The sequence below is a fragment of the Anser brachyrhynchus genome, assembly GCF_964034855.1.
Source record: "Anser brachyrhynchus genome assembly, chromosome: 1".
NCBI lineage: Eukaryota > Metazoa > Chordata > Aves > Anseriformes > Anatidae > Anser > Anser brachyrhynchus.
The window spans coordinates 31,201,226-31,218,495 of NC_137694.1; the positions used below are offsets into that span (position 1 = coordinate 31,201,226).

The following is a 17,270-nucleotide window of genomic DNA, read 5'->3' on the forward strand; positions in this document are numbered from 1 at the left end:
CACAGCAGCATAGCCAAAGGGCAAATTAATTGTTCCTTTTTGCAAAATTGCCAGTAGGAACATGATTTTTTTTTTTTCTTTTAGTAGTAGTCCAAGGCAGCACTGCAGCGTGGAGCAGCATATGGTCATTTTTGTATGTTTACAAGAAAAGCCCTTTTTGAAATAAACAGCCATTAGCAAAACAACAGGACATTCTAATCTTATTAATCCTCTAAAAGATTGCTGAGACTGGGTAGGGGTGCACAAAGCTCATGCTGGCCTGTGTCTCCCTTTTATTGTAATAACGGAAAGCTGTTGTCCTTGCTTCGTATTCCCCCCGCCATCCCTTCCTCTTGTGGTGAATGCCATGAATGTTTGCTGCAGGATACATGAAGTGAGGTCAGTGACTGCTGTTCCTCCGTGGGAGCTGCTGGCTCCATCTATGCCTCTGTCTTGCGGATGGTTGGATCCTAAATGACTTCTGCCTCTTTTCAGGAAGCAAACTCCTCTCAGGAATCGGCCACCCAGGGATGAAGGTACGTGTACGAGCTACAGATATAAACTTATTGTAGAAACAGAGCAACTGGCAGATGATGATTACAAACGCACCGGGTACTGAATCCACAATGTTTCTGCTTTTCACATGTTTTCTGTTCCTGCTTTGCGTTGCTGAGTGCCTGGCGCTAGTGAGGGATGTTGGAATCGAGCGAGGGGAGAGGCAGGGATGTTCTGTGCAGTGCAGAGACACCCACTGGTATATTTAAGCAAAAAATTACCCTGGCTCAAAATGTGTACGACAGCCATCTTAACTTCTGGCAGTGATATCGGAAACTAAATTTACTGAGCATTGTGAAATAATGTCCTTCAGAGGGTATGGTAAATATTAAATGCACTGCTGCAGTACGGAGCTGCCTGTGTCGTACATCTCCGAGGACATGCGGAGCAGCCTGGCGCGCCTTTCAGCAAATCTTCATCCTAAAGTTGACTTTGGTGTTTTAGTGCTCCTAGCTGCAAAATGCACCCTGAGACAGTTTTGGAACCAAGCACCGTTCGGAGCAGTCCTGAGACTCCTCTAAACTGTGCCAGGGGCTGAAACGGTTTTATGGTCCTCATCGTAAGGAAGCAGCTAAGGCATCTAAAATCCGCGGTTCAGATCAAATCTCTGCCAGTTTCAAGCTTATTAATATTTTAAATGCCTTCTGTTCTGTTACTATATGCTGTTTGCCAATACGTATAATTCAACCTGTTTCCCTTCTTTATTTCCCATTTTTTCTGCACCTTTGTACCACCCTGGTTGCTCTTTGGCATGTAAATTTTACCACTGTCCCTGTTGCTTTCAGAGCACACCCCCAGTGATAGCTCTCCTCCTCTCTGCACATTTGTGTACGCATCCAATGCTCAGCACTGGATTAAGACACAGGATTTAAAGACCAGGCCTAAATCTCTGACGCTGGAATGATTAAATGAGAATCTTTTTTTTTTTTTTTCTGATCTATCGTTTTGTTCCTTGAACAACAAGCTTCTGCCCCCTGTGCTTGTGATAGCGTGATCTCATTTTAATTGTCATAACGATGTTTGCTGTAATCTGCAGACTGCAAAGCCATAAGGTCAGTGGTATCTTCTGCTTTAGGGGATTGAGTTCAAATCCTTTCAGACATGCAGCAACTAGCTGAGATGATGGCTATGAGTGAAGCGGTCCTGCCTTAATTTCTCTGGCACCTCCTTACCTCAAGCTGCACAAAAAACCTACTCCATATGCCCCTCTGCTGCAGAGACCTGGTTTCTCCTAGGGCAGAACGGATGCCCTCTGGTGTCCGTCCCAACAGAAAGGGTTGTTCATGGAGCAGTGGGGTGCTCGGGCTGGATTTGTCCACTCTCTGGTACTTATTGCCAGATGGGTGGGATATCGCGGTCAGCTGCTGCTTGTGCTCTCTCAGCTATAGACAGGGTGTTACCTGCCACTCTCTGCAGATACACAGGGGGCCAGTTTCAGCCCCGGCTCCCTCCAGAAGCTGTTTCATGCACCCTGGGAACTTGTGCCTCCTGCTGCTGCAGGTTCTCTGTAACATCCCTCCCGAGCCCTTCCTGCAGGGTTGTCACAAAATTCGCCGCTTCCCCATCTCAGTGGGTCGTGTTTGCCCTCCGCCCCCACTTGCTCTCCTCCACCATGCAGCAAGCCCCGCACTTATTTTTGGGACAGAGCACCCTCGTGTCCTCGCACTTTCCCTGAGGCAAGCAACTCTGATTTCTGCAGCAACTCAGGGGGGCTGTGGGGACAGGCAGCCCCTTCAGAAACACCCAGCCTCTGCCATAAAAAGAAATACAGATAGTAAGACAGAGGAGGTCCAGCAAAACCGCGCCATTTCATGGCTTGGAGGTGGTGTGTGGGGGGAGAGGTGGGCAGGTTGGGGGGGACACGGGTGTGTGAGGAGGTGACACGGGTGTGTGAGCGGGGGACACGGGTGGCCGTGAGAGGGACGCGGGGGGGGGGGGACACGACGGAGGTGACGGGGGGGCGCCCCCCCCGCGCGCTCCCGCCCGAGTGACATCACCCGCGGCCAATCAGCCGCCGCCGCTCCCCGCGCCCCGCTCGGCCCCGGCTGGGGGGGCGGCGGCTGTCAGGCGGGCTCCGAGCCGAGCCGAGCCGGGCCGAGCCGGGCCGAGCCGAGCCGAGCCGGGCCGAGCGCAGCCCCCCGGGACGCCCCCGGGCGACGTCCCGGCTGTCAGGTAGGGCACGGCTCGGCCGGCGGGGCCGGGAGCGATGCCGCGGGGGGGGGTCCCCAGGGCTGTCACCTGGCGGGGTGCGGGGGTGCCGCAGCCGCGGGGTGCCGCAGGGAGGCTCCGCTCCAGCCCTGCTGCTGCTGCTGCTGCTGCAGGGGTCGTGTCTCAGGGCTGGCGGGCGGCAGCCGCCTCGTCTGGGTGTGTGCGGTGGGTTAACGTGTTTGTTTTTTTTTTTTTTTTCCCTCGTTGCGCCTTCCTGCAGTAAAAAAAAAAAAAAATGATGATAACGTGCTGCTTAATTGCGCGGTTCTCCTTGCAAAACGCTCGCGCTGCGCCTTTTCTGTGTCACTTCGCTGCAAATGGCAGCGATGCCGCAGCCGGCGGCGGGGCCGGGAGCGCTGCTCGCGGGTGCTGCCGGTGCTGGGCTCCCCAAAATGTCCCCCCGGGGGCCGAGCTGCAGCCCCGGGGTCCCGGACCCCCGAGGGACACCCTCCTGAGCCCCAGCCTGTCCCCCAAAACGCCCCCCCCATCATGCTGGGATACCCACCTGCCCAGGTAACTACCTCTGCGCCATGCGGTAATGAAAATAAACCACGACCCATGGAGGAAGAACAGTTTTATCGGTTATTATATTAAGGGCTGTACAGATATTTAACGGGAGCCTTAGGGTTTGGACGACAATCCCTTATGTAATTACAGGTGTGTACAGCTTGGGCAATAAACAACCCCAAAATGCAGCCACCTGTGCAGAGATACACGTTACTTCGCGTCAGTCTGTTGTATGAAATTACTCTTAAAACAGTAAAAATAATGAATAAGAGGACCTGAGACTGCGTAAGCACAATGGAAAGCATGCTGAAATGACTCAAAGTTTAAATAATTCTCCGTTTTTATCATTAGTAGCTTTTTCATGTCTCTCCTGTACAAATCTATATGCCGAAGTGAGCTTTGGCCCATTTTGTATAAATAACAAATGACCACAGGTTCTCTAATAAGAAGTTTCCGTAATGCTGCAGAAGCCTGTTGGTAGTACAGAGCTTTTGTATGTTTATTTGTTAGTCTCTGAATACATATCATCTATCAGCATCAGTTGCTTAAATCTTGTATTTGTGTTTCTTGATAGTTGACAGAGGAACAGCATATACCTTATCCATCCCTAAATTGTGCAAAAGGTAAAAATAAGTAGTTAAGCAAAAGACTTCTGACCTTTCCCATGTTGTATTCTCTACAGTGCTTTTGTAAACCAGCAAGAGATTTTCAGTTTTACTTCAGACAGACACCGAAAAGTGCTACAACCTCAACGCAGCTGCATGGTTATGCAAGAACTTGGTTTCACAGGACCTCAAATCAAGGATCTTACATACCTTCTGAAGAAGAAACCCTACATTATTAACAACAAAACAAATAATTTAATAGCAGCTTTTTGGGCATGTCTCTCTGATACAGTCTTAACTACATGGTCACATACTGGTTTTTTTTCTGCAGGAACCCTGCCTCATTCAGTGCACAGGATGTATGGAGCTCACTTAACACAACTCAGTATTTTGCTTTTGTTTTTCTTTCTCCTTGATCGATACGTGAGCCCATGATTTATTTTCTTCTTCACATATCTCAACTCTGCTTTGAAGACAGAACTGATAACATGTGTATGGGCTTTGCTAAAGTGCTTATCATTATGTGATCAGAATGCCTCACAGACAGTTTCTACTTTATCAAATACTACCTAAGGTGAGACAAGACCTTTACAAATGATGAACACAGAGAGGGTTAGGTTAAAAGCATTCACTCATTTTTGGTGCCTGATTTGAAACTTCCACCATTTTAAATAGCAGTATTTCTGTATTTGCTCAAGTTACAAGGGCCACTGTGTTTAGTAACAGTCCTGAGTGCTCCACACCTATTTGAATGTGTCTGCAGAGCAGATGGGAAAAAGGGAAATCGCAGTTAATTACAAACTGGGGGAATCTTGGTTTAAATTGTGTGTGTGATGGTAAGAGGGATGGAGGAGACTACAACATGGTGGACTTTAACTGCCAGTGCATTTATGGCAGTATAGCCTCTCTCCTTTTTCTTTTCTCCCTTTGCATTCACTACACACATACCTGTCTCTTCAACAGGTAGCAAGAGTCCTGCCTACATTCGGTCCTATTTCATCTTCTGTGCATGTTTATCCTGTGCACTGGTTGAGGCAAGGTAACTTTGAAGAAACTGTATGTGTTTATTTAAATATTGTATTAAAGTGTTCACACTCAAAGGAAATGAGTTAAGATTGCACAAGCAACATGTTTGTCACTTTATGACTTTTTGAGTGATTGAGTAACGTTCATAATATTCTTTCATGTTTCTTAAAAATGAGAAAAATGTAAGCAAATAAAAAATAAATAAATAATAGTAATAATAAAAACAAAACAAGAAAACCTAGAAAATTTTCAGCTTTCAAAGTAAATTTATTCTTGTCTTACTGTATTGGACCACAATGATTATCAACAGGATAGGAGAACTTGGATCTCCTATTTTGCTCTTCTAAGAGCAGAGGCTCTTAGCTAAGAATTATAGCATTATGAAAGTGCAGTTCCCCTTAAATGCACCAGTAATAAAGCAGAATGGGTTAATTTGTCACAGGTTTCTACAGGTATTTCTAATTGCGGAGAAGGGGTGAAAAACTGGAGTCCTTCATTCAGTTATGAGCTTTAGAGAGAATATTTAATAGCACATGAAGACTCTTTTGCGAGTCCTCTGCAAGCATAGTCCTTCTCATGTCATCCTTTATACATATTTCCTAGTAGTAGTCTCATTATACTTCTAGAGCCAGTCAAAATCGCAATTGTTACTTACTGCTGGTCTTGACTGTTCCAAATATGTCGACTTTTTTTTTTTTTTCTCAGCCAGTCCCTTCTCTCCTTGCTTTTTTCTCGTCAACATTCTTTCAGCTTATGTTTCTTTATTCTCCAAAGCTTCCTTTTCTTGATTTCCTAAATCAATCCAGTCTAGTGTCTTCAGTCTGCAGGCACCTTTTCAGCACTTTTACCAGGTATTGGTCTCAACTTTTACTCTTCTTTGTAGCTCAAAGTGTTTCTTATGTTCTTCTACACAGTACTTTCCTCTTAGAAGTTGGTTAATTTTTGGTCCATTTTTAGAGATGCAGGAAAAAATGCATGAATTCAATGCCTACGTTGATGGCTTCAAAACATACTAATGTTTTTTGAAGTGTTCTAGAATCTTTGATATAAAGAAAGAAGATAGTTGATTGGTTTTTTTCTCCATTGTTCCTTTTTAAAATTGAACTTCTCAACACATTTTTCAATGAAATTTATAGCATGTGTTGTGCTTGTATATAAGCATTAACAGAAAGCAAAGATGACAGACAGGATGCTTACTTTACCAAAGTTGTAAGTAACAGTAAACATTAGAAATTAAATTAAATAGTCCTAATTATAAAGATACATCAGCAATTCTGTCTGTATCATATACTGTATTTTTTTAGGAAGTTATTTTGCTCTACTCTACTCTACTCTACTCTACTCTACTCTACTCTACTCTACTCTACTCTACTCTACTCACCCTGCTAAGTTTTGTGGGTTTCTGGGCTGGCAAATGAAATGTCTGATGAGTTGGAGTTGGTTTGTGATTATACTTAGGTGGTTTTTTTTATTATTATTATTCATGTTTAATAACTATTTTTATTTGATGTTAATTTTCTACAGTTACTGCTCTTTTAGAGATACTTAGAAAAATAACATGTAAGGCTCTTGGTGAATTGAGATCTGAATAAAACTGTGACTAGTGGAGTTACCACTGCACCATAGTATTTTGTTTACATAAGCTAGTCCTTTTGATGTTATGAAAATAACATTTGCAGTAATTTAGAAGCATAGTGTCTGAAATGGGGAACATGGAGGAGTTGTGGTTTGCATCACAAACTGAATATTGTAATTCATGTGAGAGAACGTATAAAAACGGTTTCATACATGCAGAATCTTCCTAAAAGCTTGTATGGGCAGAGCAGTGTGGGAATTCAGGACTTAACCACAGCTGGGAAAGAAGTCATATTTAACTTCTGTGTTCTGTAAACCCAATGATTTGTTGGAGTGCCTATTTACAATTTAAGCAATATGTGATATAGTAATATGCGCACTATTTTTTTCAGACCGTCTTGATGCTAAAACTAACGTATATTCAATATATATATATATTCACCTTTTTCACACGTAGTTTTGTTTTTCTCTGTGACTATTCTTTAGGCTTTTCATCTTCAAGCCTAATCACAGCTTAGGAGAAAAAAAATAATTTTTTCTTGTGTGCTAAAAGATAAACAGCTTTATATGTCTTAACAAAGATTTCATTTGAGATAAGTTTTGAAGTTTTTCAAACCAGTATGAGTTCTTTGAAACAAGAACTAAAGCTGGCTTTGTTTTGATAGAGGCAGTCATTTATTTTGCCATCTACTCACTGGTAAAATCTAAAATAAAGTTGGAAAGAAGTAAAATGTCTTGAAATGTTGAATATCAACTCTGTATCTTCCTTTACCAACCATTATTAATGAGATTCATAAAGTGTCCAGTAGGATAATTTGTTGATAAGGAGTTAGAAGGGTTAGAAGTTGTTTCTAGGAGTTAGAAGACTGCTATTGCTAGTAATACTTTTAGCTAAAGTATAGCTGAAGTATAGCATTTTTCACTATGAACAATTTTGAGCAAAGCAAAAGGAAAATAATGATTAAGATAGATGAGAGAGCAGCTAGAAATGTGCATTTTGGTTTGTTTTCTGAATCTCTTCTTGAGAAGAATAAGTGCATCACTCTTTTGAACTATAGCAAGAGGCCAGGCTTCCCTTTCATCAGCTGTCTACAGTTCATTTCTTTTATGAAAATCAACTTTGGAATATTGAACAGTTCCCACTTCAGATTTTTATTGTAAAGGAACTCCAACGGACGCCAGCTGCTGTTGAAATAGATTTTGGGAAGGCAGGCGTTCTGAAACACTATTTTCCCCGTGTTCTTGTCATTTTGTGAACTCTGCCTCTCTTTGCTCTTTATCTTTACTATACTTTTTCCCTCTGACCTTTTCTGACTTCTAATTTTTTTTAAGGTGTTATGTTTTGAAAAAGTATCCACCGTTAACTTGAGGTGTTGCAATGGTATCTCAGAAAAGGTTTAACGAGGCTGTCACAATGGCAAAAGTAGCCAGCAGCTTGACTGCTATAGGTTGTTTATGAAAGCCGTAAACTAAAGAAAATGCTTGATGCACAAGTTCAACGTTAGCTGAGCATAAAAAATCTGTATGCATTTTTTTGATTACTTTCATTTCTTTCTTGACTCTCTACATAGCATGTAAGAAATGTGCCTGCTATTGCAAAAATACCAGTAAAGAGCTGCCAAGGCAAGAAGTGCCAATGCTGACTACTCTTCTAAATAACTGGGGTGACAGCTCAGTTACACTTGGTTGTTTAAACATCTTCCATTTTCATTTTGCCTCAGGTCTTGCCAGATGGATACAGTATTTTTATTTTATTTTCTTTTATGTCAATATACGAGAAAAGGCTTATACTCAGAGTTATGGAGGAAATGCTGAACAAGATTCTCAGTTCCTTGGTTCATTATCATAGTTCATTGCTTCTTTCATTTCTTGATGTTCATCAGCCCTATTGAAGAGCACGTTTTTGCAAAACTTATTGATGCATTAACTGAAAAATTACAATATATGTCAGATGGTTTACATCACAACCTGTTTCTGTCAATATTCCTGCCTTATTATAAACTGTTTATCTGTGTAAGCATAGAATCAGTAGTTTAGATGAAGAATTAACCTCCTTCTCAGCAGTTGGGTTTTGCAAAATGAGAATCTGGAAAGCATAAACAAAAAAATAATATTATACAAAATTGCATAATGGAAAAAATATGTAACTTTCACATTTGATACATTGATCTAGCTTTACCCAGTCACCGTTATATTAACACAAACATATCTATATAGATTTATTTTTTTTCCAATGCACTTCTATTTGTCTGGAGATAGTGGCCTGAAGAAGAAAGTTATTTCTAATAAATACCTCCAAATTAAAGAAAGAGAAACAGATAATCTCAAGTATCTGTGTTATATTAGTTAAGAATACTCAAGAAGACTAAAGGGTTTTGAATGAAAAAGACTTGATTGCACTTTCATTAACAGTGATTTGTCAGTTTCGTTATTAGGCTTTCAGAGCATGATTTTGGGGCCTAGAGGAAAGTGGTATGCCTGAGAAGAAAGATTAATTTGCACTTGGTTGTGCAGATCAGATACAGGAAAAGATAAATCTGACTAAACCAAGTATTTTGCTGTGGAAATGGCAGCTGTGAATCTGCTGCTCAGAATGACATGAAGTCCTACAGAAACGTACAGGCATAAAGAGAGTTTTGTAGTAAAAACAGCCGCAGGTTTGTAATAAAGCACAGCTGTTCCCATTTCCGCTCACATTCCCGTATTGTAATAGGTTCTGTGGGTTCTCTACCAACCAGCTGACCCAGTCTTAAATGTGGCTGAACCATAAAACCTGTTTTGTCCTATTTCTATGAGATCTTATTTAAAGCCTTCAAAAGATATAAAGACTTTTTTTTTCTTTTTTCTTCAGAGTGATTAACTCCACTCAAATGTGATGTTTGTATCTGTAGTTACAACAGCTAAGTGTCGTTCAGACCTTGCCTGTGCATGTACTGGAGACACAGGGGGTTAGGATTTTATTTATTTATTTATTTATTAAGCCAGAACAACTCTGAAATAACTGCTTTTAAGTGTATTACCATATATTTATGTTCTCAATTTTATTTACATTCATGTAGGGTGCTTCGCTGGCCTGCTGAACATTTTGTAGAAGATTTTATCCTTGGCAATGTTGCTAGCTGACACTATTTATACTGACAATGAATAGATAAAGCTTGCAAAGAGTCGCTGAGGTTTCCCCTGTGCGTGTTTTTTTTTTTTTGTTTGTTTATTTGTTTTTACACCAAGCACTCTTTTCTGCATCTATGCTAATGTTTAGTGGTACTGAAGTGACAAGAGAAGAAAGGAAAATGGGGAAGCAATATATTTGCCTTTTTGTTCACTGTCAAAAGAATTGTAACGTTGCATAAAGCAATGAGAACTGGTCACAAGTTACTTTTGTGTTATTATTTAGTATCTGTGCACCTACAGCATTTTATATTACTGAACTAGTCAATTTACAGGCATTCTTCTACCAGACCAGTATGAAGAAAGGTTTTGCTGCTGGTGGATTGATGTAAGTACAGTGAAGGATATGCACCACCTTGAAATGAAATTTTTACTTCAGCAGTTTGGTGCCTATACCTTGCTGTTCACTACTCCTCTAGGCAGAATTATTTTGACACTTCCTTGTGAGTGTCTGAAATAAAGCACTCTGAACATTTAGGATATTCTTGGCCTGACTTTCAGGAATTTCCCTGGTTAACGTGTTACTAATCTCTTTTTATAGAGGTCTTTTTATAAAAGGGGAAATGTTTATTGTGTGGGTGCTAGGTAGATACTATGCTATGGAATGGGGTGTACAACCAGCCAAACAGCAGTTATTTGGCTGTTAGACTTGGAGACACTGTAATCTGAAATAATAAAATAATTTAAATGAAAATCTGTTGAAGGGAAGTATGATTACCTGAGTAGGTAATAAGCTTCGTTTTGGAAATTTTGTTTCACCAGGAAGGTAGTTCCCATTTAGCTTCATAAATCACAGGCAGCATTGTGGTGAATCTGGGACTAAGTTCTTGCCTGTCCCAGGAGAATCAGCTTGTGCCCAGTTGTTGCTTGTCACTCTTCTGTCATACATAAAAAAAAAAAAAAGTCTTTTCAGTCAGAACACAAAATTCAGTAAGTGCTTTTCAGAATTAAATAGAGGGGCATTTAAAAGAGGGCTTTTATTAGCTGTTAGGATTAGGCCTTTGAACTTTACCATCCGCGTCATTCTCATTTGAGACTTTTCCCTGGGAATCCCTTTAGCATGTGTGAGGAAAAAAAGAAAAAAAGCCAATGGGTGAATTTGGGGGAATATTTAAAAACATTACTTAATCTTTCTGAAAAATAATATTGTTCTCATGCTTGTCTCTGAATCCATGGCCCATTCAAACTTGGCAGGCCTGGCTTTTGGCCTGGGTGGTTCTCTCATCTTCCCTGGGAGTGCTCTTGGTGGTCCCAAGAGAGCCTCTTGGTCTCTCCTGGTTGATCTCCTAGGGGCAGAGTGATGAAAAGCTGGGCCAGAGGAGGGAAGAGGTAGCAAGTGCTAATACGTGCTTCTTAATTGGCCTATCCTGTCCTGCACCTCACTCTAAAGATATCTGCATGAGTCTAATTTGAAATAAGTAGTCTGCTTTTCCCCTGGACTGGATTAGGACTGCTCACAAGTTTAACAGACGTCTGCAGCTGATTTCAAAACCGCAGGAGTGTGGCCTGTTCTTGTCGTGCTGCAGTTGCCGTGCTAGGCCCTTCCAAATCCCTCTGACTCGGAGCACAATTACCCGTGAAGTTGTCTGTCTGCTTGCTGGCAGGTGGCTTTCAAGGTCTCTGTTCACGTCAAGGGCAAAGCTCAGTGACTGCAGACACCCAAGAACTGGAGGACCTGGCCATTTCTGGAAGCCTGTGTGTGGGCACGCTGACTGTTAGGTGAAATGGGAACTTCAGAACAACAGCATCCTGGAAGGTTTGCCAGCCCAAGATCAGGTTTCACCTGATCCCAGCAAGTAATGTGGAAACCTGATACCCAATTCATAATTTGAACTGTAAGCCTGTCGTCTCTCAAAATATCGGAAGAAATAAACAATGAAAGATGAAGAAGACTGTGATACTGGATAGAGGCAGATTTTCCTGTATTTAAGTACAAGAGCATATAATCAAATCAATTATGCAAATTAATATAGCAGGATGATTATTTCTAACCATTACGTGAAGATTCAATAAAAATAATCTGAAGCTTTAATTCAGGCCAAGCAGAAGCTGTTTGATGAGTTAATATTCTCAAAGTATGGACTATGTTTTTGGTAAAACCTTTCACTTTTGCCTGCACAAGGTGCTTTGTTTTCTAAACGTTTGTAGTAGAGTTGTTGCTATTATATTTTAAACCCTTTTATTGCTCTTCGTATACTGTTACATTATGTTTCCAAATAAAGATTATCTTTCCTATTTGGTATACTAAACGTGTTTTGGCATGCATTTGTGACTTACTGTATATCATTAAACCACTTCTGAGGGAGGAATCATGGTCTGACAATTAATTTATATTTCACTTGGTTCGTGGGAGGATATGGACATTCACAATGATGAGCTTTTTAGTTGCAGTTTTGCATTATTGCATGTAGATGAGTAGAAACATCTGTATTCTTGTTTTTCTGTTAGTCAGACCTAGAAGGCTGCCTTAGAAGACAGCTGAAAGCAATGAAGGAATCCATTGTAGATCAGTTTCTTCTATTGCTCACCCAGAGTTTTGGGCATAAATCTTTGCTGACTTCAATGTGATATAAAAGCAGAGATGCTCCTTGTCAGACTTTTAGAAACATTCTCTTATGGTTTTACAGACAATTGCAAATAGTGCTTTCTTGTGTTAATTCTGACTGCAAAAGTGTGTGTATATACATTATTGTGTCTCTTTTTTCCTCTGTTGACGTGGTGACAGTTGGCAGGTGCTAGCTTCCAATAAGTGAGAGCTGTAAGCTGCACAGCTTGGTAATTGGCATAGAAGTTGGGTAAGGAAATTGCCTTTTTCTCTCGTGCTACAATATAGTCTTTTAAGACAAGTTCTTTTCCTTTTCCAGAGAAAATCAGCAATTATCCAGTCTTGTCAAAGAAAGTGCATACATATAAGCAGCATGAGGAAGATGTACTTGTCCTCAGAAAAGCTTGCATTTTGCTGAACCAACTATGGGTTGACAGCTCAGTATCACCAATAGTTTTGAAAACCAGTCTAAGAATTTCTGAAAGTTAAAGTGGATGCCAGTTGGAAAGACTTTAGGTGTATATGTGTGGAATGAGCAGCAAAACTTAATCCTGTCAAAGAAAAAAGTTTTCAACTTTCAGTTATGCAGAGAGTGGTTCCTTTTTTCCCTCCATTAAAAACAACACGTCTATACAGTGCATCTGAAGATGATTCCTTGCTTGCTAGAAAATCAGGAAAAAAAAAGTTCTCTTTCTTCCAAACTAGAGGAATGAGTCTTCTCCTGAGATTGTTTCAACTTATTCCATCTTTAAGATGATACGTTAGGAATATGCTTATAAATTAATTTTCATTGGAGCAGCTCTTTGTGTCTCACAAGCAGCCTGGTGCACAAACACTTTGTATGAACAGTAATAATGAGGTCAAGTAAGAAGATGCAGCGATCTGATGAATGACCTGAAAGTGAAGCCGGTACAGCTAGAAACATCAAGGCACGTGTGAAAAGCATAGGAATATCTTGGTGTGTTCCTCATGAAACACAACACCTCCTTCTTTAAATTCATGGTACAAGGAATTTTCTTTCAAGAAATATAGGATTCTTTGGACAGATGAATGTTCTTTGTATAATATTTATATTTGAAACCTTTTAGGAAATTCTAATGGAACACGATTTCTTTGTCAGTGCATTACTTGTTTAGGAACCTTGCCAGTTCAGTCTTCAGATGTTAACTACGAGGCTTATGCAACGTGTTACTTTATTTTTATTATTATTATTTTTTTAATTATGGAGCAATACTGGAGTTAAGGGTGAGTTGCTGAAAGGCATTAAGAAGTATGTTTTGCTATTAACAGTTATTGAAGATCATTTAAAGTGTTTGTGGGTATAAATCACACTGCACTTCAAGCCAGAATTACAGAATTTGCAGAAATCTGGCAGTCCATGAACCTAGAGGAGTTCCTTCGTACAAGATCCGAGCTGAAAATGTCTTGGTGTTCGTAGCGTCTTTTCTTCTAAGTCTTAATAGAATAATTTTTTGAGTGTGCTACCTAAGATGACTTAAACTGTACGAAGAACAAAACCATGTGCTGAAAAAGAAGACCTTTTTCTGCAGGTATTGTAATGCATGTCTGGGTGTGTAGGAGGTAGAGGTAGGGTCCTGATCTCATTTGGGGAATCCAAACTTGGTTGTAAAGTCCCTTTTCCCTGGTAGGGGAGCGCATCAGGGAGAGGCAGATGACAAGGAAAACCTCTTAGAACAGCTTTTATTAATTAAGCCTTTATTATGAACAGGATCAAACGATTAGTAAAAGCAGATAAGTGCCCCCCAGGGTACACTTGCTTATTGCCTCCCCCTGCCCTCACAGCCCCACACTCGCAGCACACACTCACGTGTCCCTCACAGCCCTGAGTGGGCGCAGAGCCACAGCTGTCACCCCAGGTGTGGCCTGGCTCGTGCAGCCCTTTGTCAGAGCTGGCGTGGCTGCTGGCTGCACGTGTGCTCAGCAGGCTCTGGGGCTTCTTCCATTTCTTGCAGGTGTAGCAGCACCACAAGTCTCCGGAGCTTATCAGCGTGTGGTATGCTTTCAGATGTTTCCCTCAATGCGTGCTGTTGCTCTTTTGAGCATGCTGTGTTCTGGTGACTGGTTCATCCGCACCCGTAGAGTCCATTTTTAGCAGCTCGCACCAGCAGGGCTTTAACGATAATACGACTTTAGGACAACTAGTATTGTAATGTGAAACTGCAAAGTGGAAATGACTGACTTATGAAACATTTTCCTCAGCCTTCTTTCAGTCTTAGTTTTTCGTTTGCAATTGGAGTCTGTTCACAGATCACATTACAGGTCACTGCAACCAGTTTGAATTTTCAGTTTTCATTTTGTATTCTGCTGTACTTCTATTGAGGTTTTGGTATTTGTTCCATTGGGAACAAGTTCAATCCGAATTTCCAATTCTTATAAAAACAGTAATGAAAAACTTGTCACATCAAGTGCATTTCATGACAATTTTCCCCTACTTCTTAATCTAGAAGTCAAATGGCAATAGCAAATGTATGTATTTCCAGGTGAGCTATTTCTATAGTAGTCATCTTTATTTCAAGATTACCCTTCCTCTTTCTCAGTCACAAATATTAGTAATTTTTATTGCATCTTACCAAACTTGTTTAATTCAGAATTCTGCCCTCGAAACTTGGGTTACGGTGAAATTTTCCAGCTGCTACTGAAAAAGAACTTTGGTGTAGTGGTTTTCCATAGCTTAAAGTACACTGCAACCTCTGCAGGCTTTCTTATAATTCCTAGAAAGGAACAGGAGACAACTGTATGGTTTTCTATTGTGATTAGCAAGTTATTATGTCTGGCATTAATCACATGTGGAAGTGTGCATTGGGAATAATTTAACTGACGTCAAGGGAGTGGCACTGACATAAAAGCTAATTTTAATGAGCCTGATCTGCAGAGAACCTTGAAGATGAGAAGTAATTTACATAACATCTTATTTTGCCCACAAAAAAAAAAAAGTAAATTAATTCATCTTTTTAGTTGCCATTAACTGGACAGCTCTCAAAGTACTGTTCGTTCACTGCAAGTAAGACAAAAAGTTCTGATCTGGAAACAGAAGAGCACTACAATTACTGTTCTTCAATAAACTGTTCTCTAAATACTGTACCCTTACTGGTCTATCAACTACTTTTAATACATAAAATTGTAGATTCTCAAGCAGTGTTGGCATTAGATTATACAGAACATGCAATGGTTGTACCCCATTAGATGATCTCTACATTTTCTTTTGTAGTACCATGTTGCTTTCCATGGGTAGCTACGCAGAATGAGGATACAAATTAAATTTGACTTTATCGCTTTGCAAAAGCCATTTCCCTAGCTTTGTTTCAAATGTTGAGTTTGTGGTAAATGGAATAACAATATATTTGAAGAAAAAGGTTTAATTGCTGCTTCTGATATAATGCATTTCATTTCTGATATTTGCTAAGGGCAGCTTGATTGCTTCAGCATGTGAATAAATCTGGGCTGTGCTTTTCACCTCTGAAAAAAAATTGAATCTCTTGTGAATGTTGGCATTAGACGGCAAACTGTTTGGATTTACCATTGTACAAGTCAGGTAGGTTATTTCTGTGTGGGTGTTCAGCATTTCATATATCCTTTAGATATAGATTGCAACAGTTATGCTTTAATTTCATTTCAAGACTCTTAATTACCTGAACATTTCATTTGGCACTAATATGTACCTTCGAGCATATTGGCTGTGGAGTGTTCTCTTGATGGATTCACTATATGGGGTTGTCAATTTTAGGTGATGGATAGCTCAGTAATTATGGAGACATTCTATATTTTCTAGTGAATTGTGTAGTGCAGTCAGTGCTGAAAAAGCTAATTCAGGTTCTGTAGGAATCGTTTAACTCTATTTTCAAAGAGCACATTTATATCTCTATCTGGATCTTGAGACAATTTTATAAGAGTCTGCAAGTAAATTAGACAATTAGTTCTAAATAAAATTAACTAAAACTTGCATTCTTGTGGGAAATTAATATCTTGTTGTTGTTTGTTTCCTTCCATTTTTGTTCTGAATGATTTTATGGCAATGTAATAAAGTGATCTGAATGTGCCACCACTGTTATTATTGACATGTATATAAATATTTGAATTTGTGATTCAAATATTTGAGTTTGTAATAAGTAAAATTGAGTTTATGATCCTATAGGCTACCAAAGGGCCATGTAACACTACCAGAAATTGTTAACTAAGACTGCTGTGACATTAAAAAAAAACAAGGTTCTTATTTTGTGACAGCTGCTTTGTTTGTAACAGTTCCTGGATTTCTAAATAGGTAAAAAATTAACATTTATTCAAAATACTGTGAGTAGAGACCATACTTTAAAGTGTTTCAGTCATTTTTACGTTGTTACTGCTTGGTGTCAGTAAAGGAAAGAGTAGCATCTGTCAGATAGCAGAGAGTACCTGCACCCGTGTTCCACTAAACTTCATTAGGACAATGTGCAAAAAGCACTGGGTATTTGGAAGGGGGGAGGGAAGAGAGTTTCCGGTAGCATTTACCTTTTGGGTAGTTTTTCAGTTTTTATGAGCTTCAATTTCTGATAAGGCAGTTCCTCATTTTAATGTAGTCATTCTGCTTTCCTCTAAGTTTTCGTGTGAGTACTGTTATTAATCCTAAATATTATTATTATTATTATTATTTTTGTTATCATAAAGATTCAGAAATTGAATTTACCCAAAGATCCACCAATGTGTTTTCAAATTCCATGCTCAGATTTGTTCATTTGGAATAGAATCTAATATGTTGTTTATAAGTGACTGGGGTTTGGGGAGGATAAATTGAAGTGTTTTCTGTGCAGGTTTGAATACCTATTTCAGGGCTCTCTGAGTTCTAGTTTGAGTATTGAATTATGTGGATAGTTCAACGGAAGGAATGATATCACAGGTGATTTCATCTGTTGCTTGCTACAAATACAAGTATTCATTTTAGCAAAAAGCAGAGAGAAATTACATACTTTCAGTGGAAGAGCTCCGGAAAAATTTTAAAGTTGTCTCCCACTTAAAAAGTCAAATGAGTCACCCTACAATATTTTGGCTTTATTAAATAGCTGTGGGTTAGGGCAGGATTTCTAAAACTCCTGTAGTGATCAGTTACT

The 17,270-nt window shown here is 39.9% G+C and overlaps 1 protein-coding gene across 6 annotated transcripts in view; it reads left to right on the forward strand.

Annotated features, from left to right (window-relative positions):
* Positions 1-2,548: 2,548 nt before the first annotated feature.
* CNTN1 (contactin 1) overlaps positions 2,549-17,270 on the forward strand; it is a 249,919-nt gene continuing 235,197 nt past the window's right edge. For 2 of the 6 annotated variants that reach the window (XM_080570117.1, XM_080570109.1), the window contains exon 1: positions 2,549-2,706. The gene's annotated coding sequence lies outside the window, so the exon portion shown is untranslated. Of the gene's footprint in view, positions 2,707-5,373; positions 5,732-15,598; positions 15,722-17,270 lie in introns of those variants that run through there. The other 4 variants (XM_080570116.1, XM_080570114.1, XM_080570111.1 and 1 more) reach the window with 4 other exon arrangements.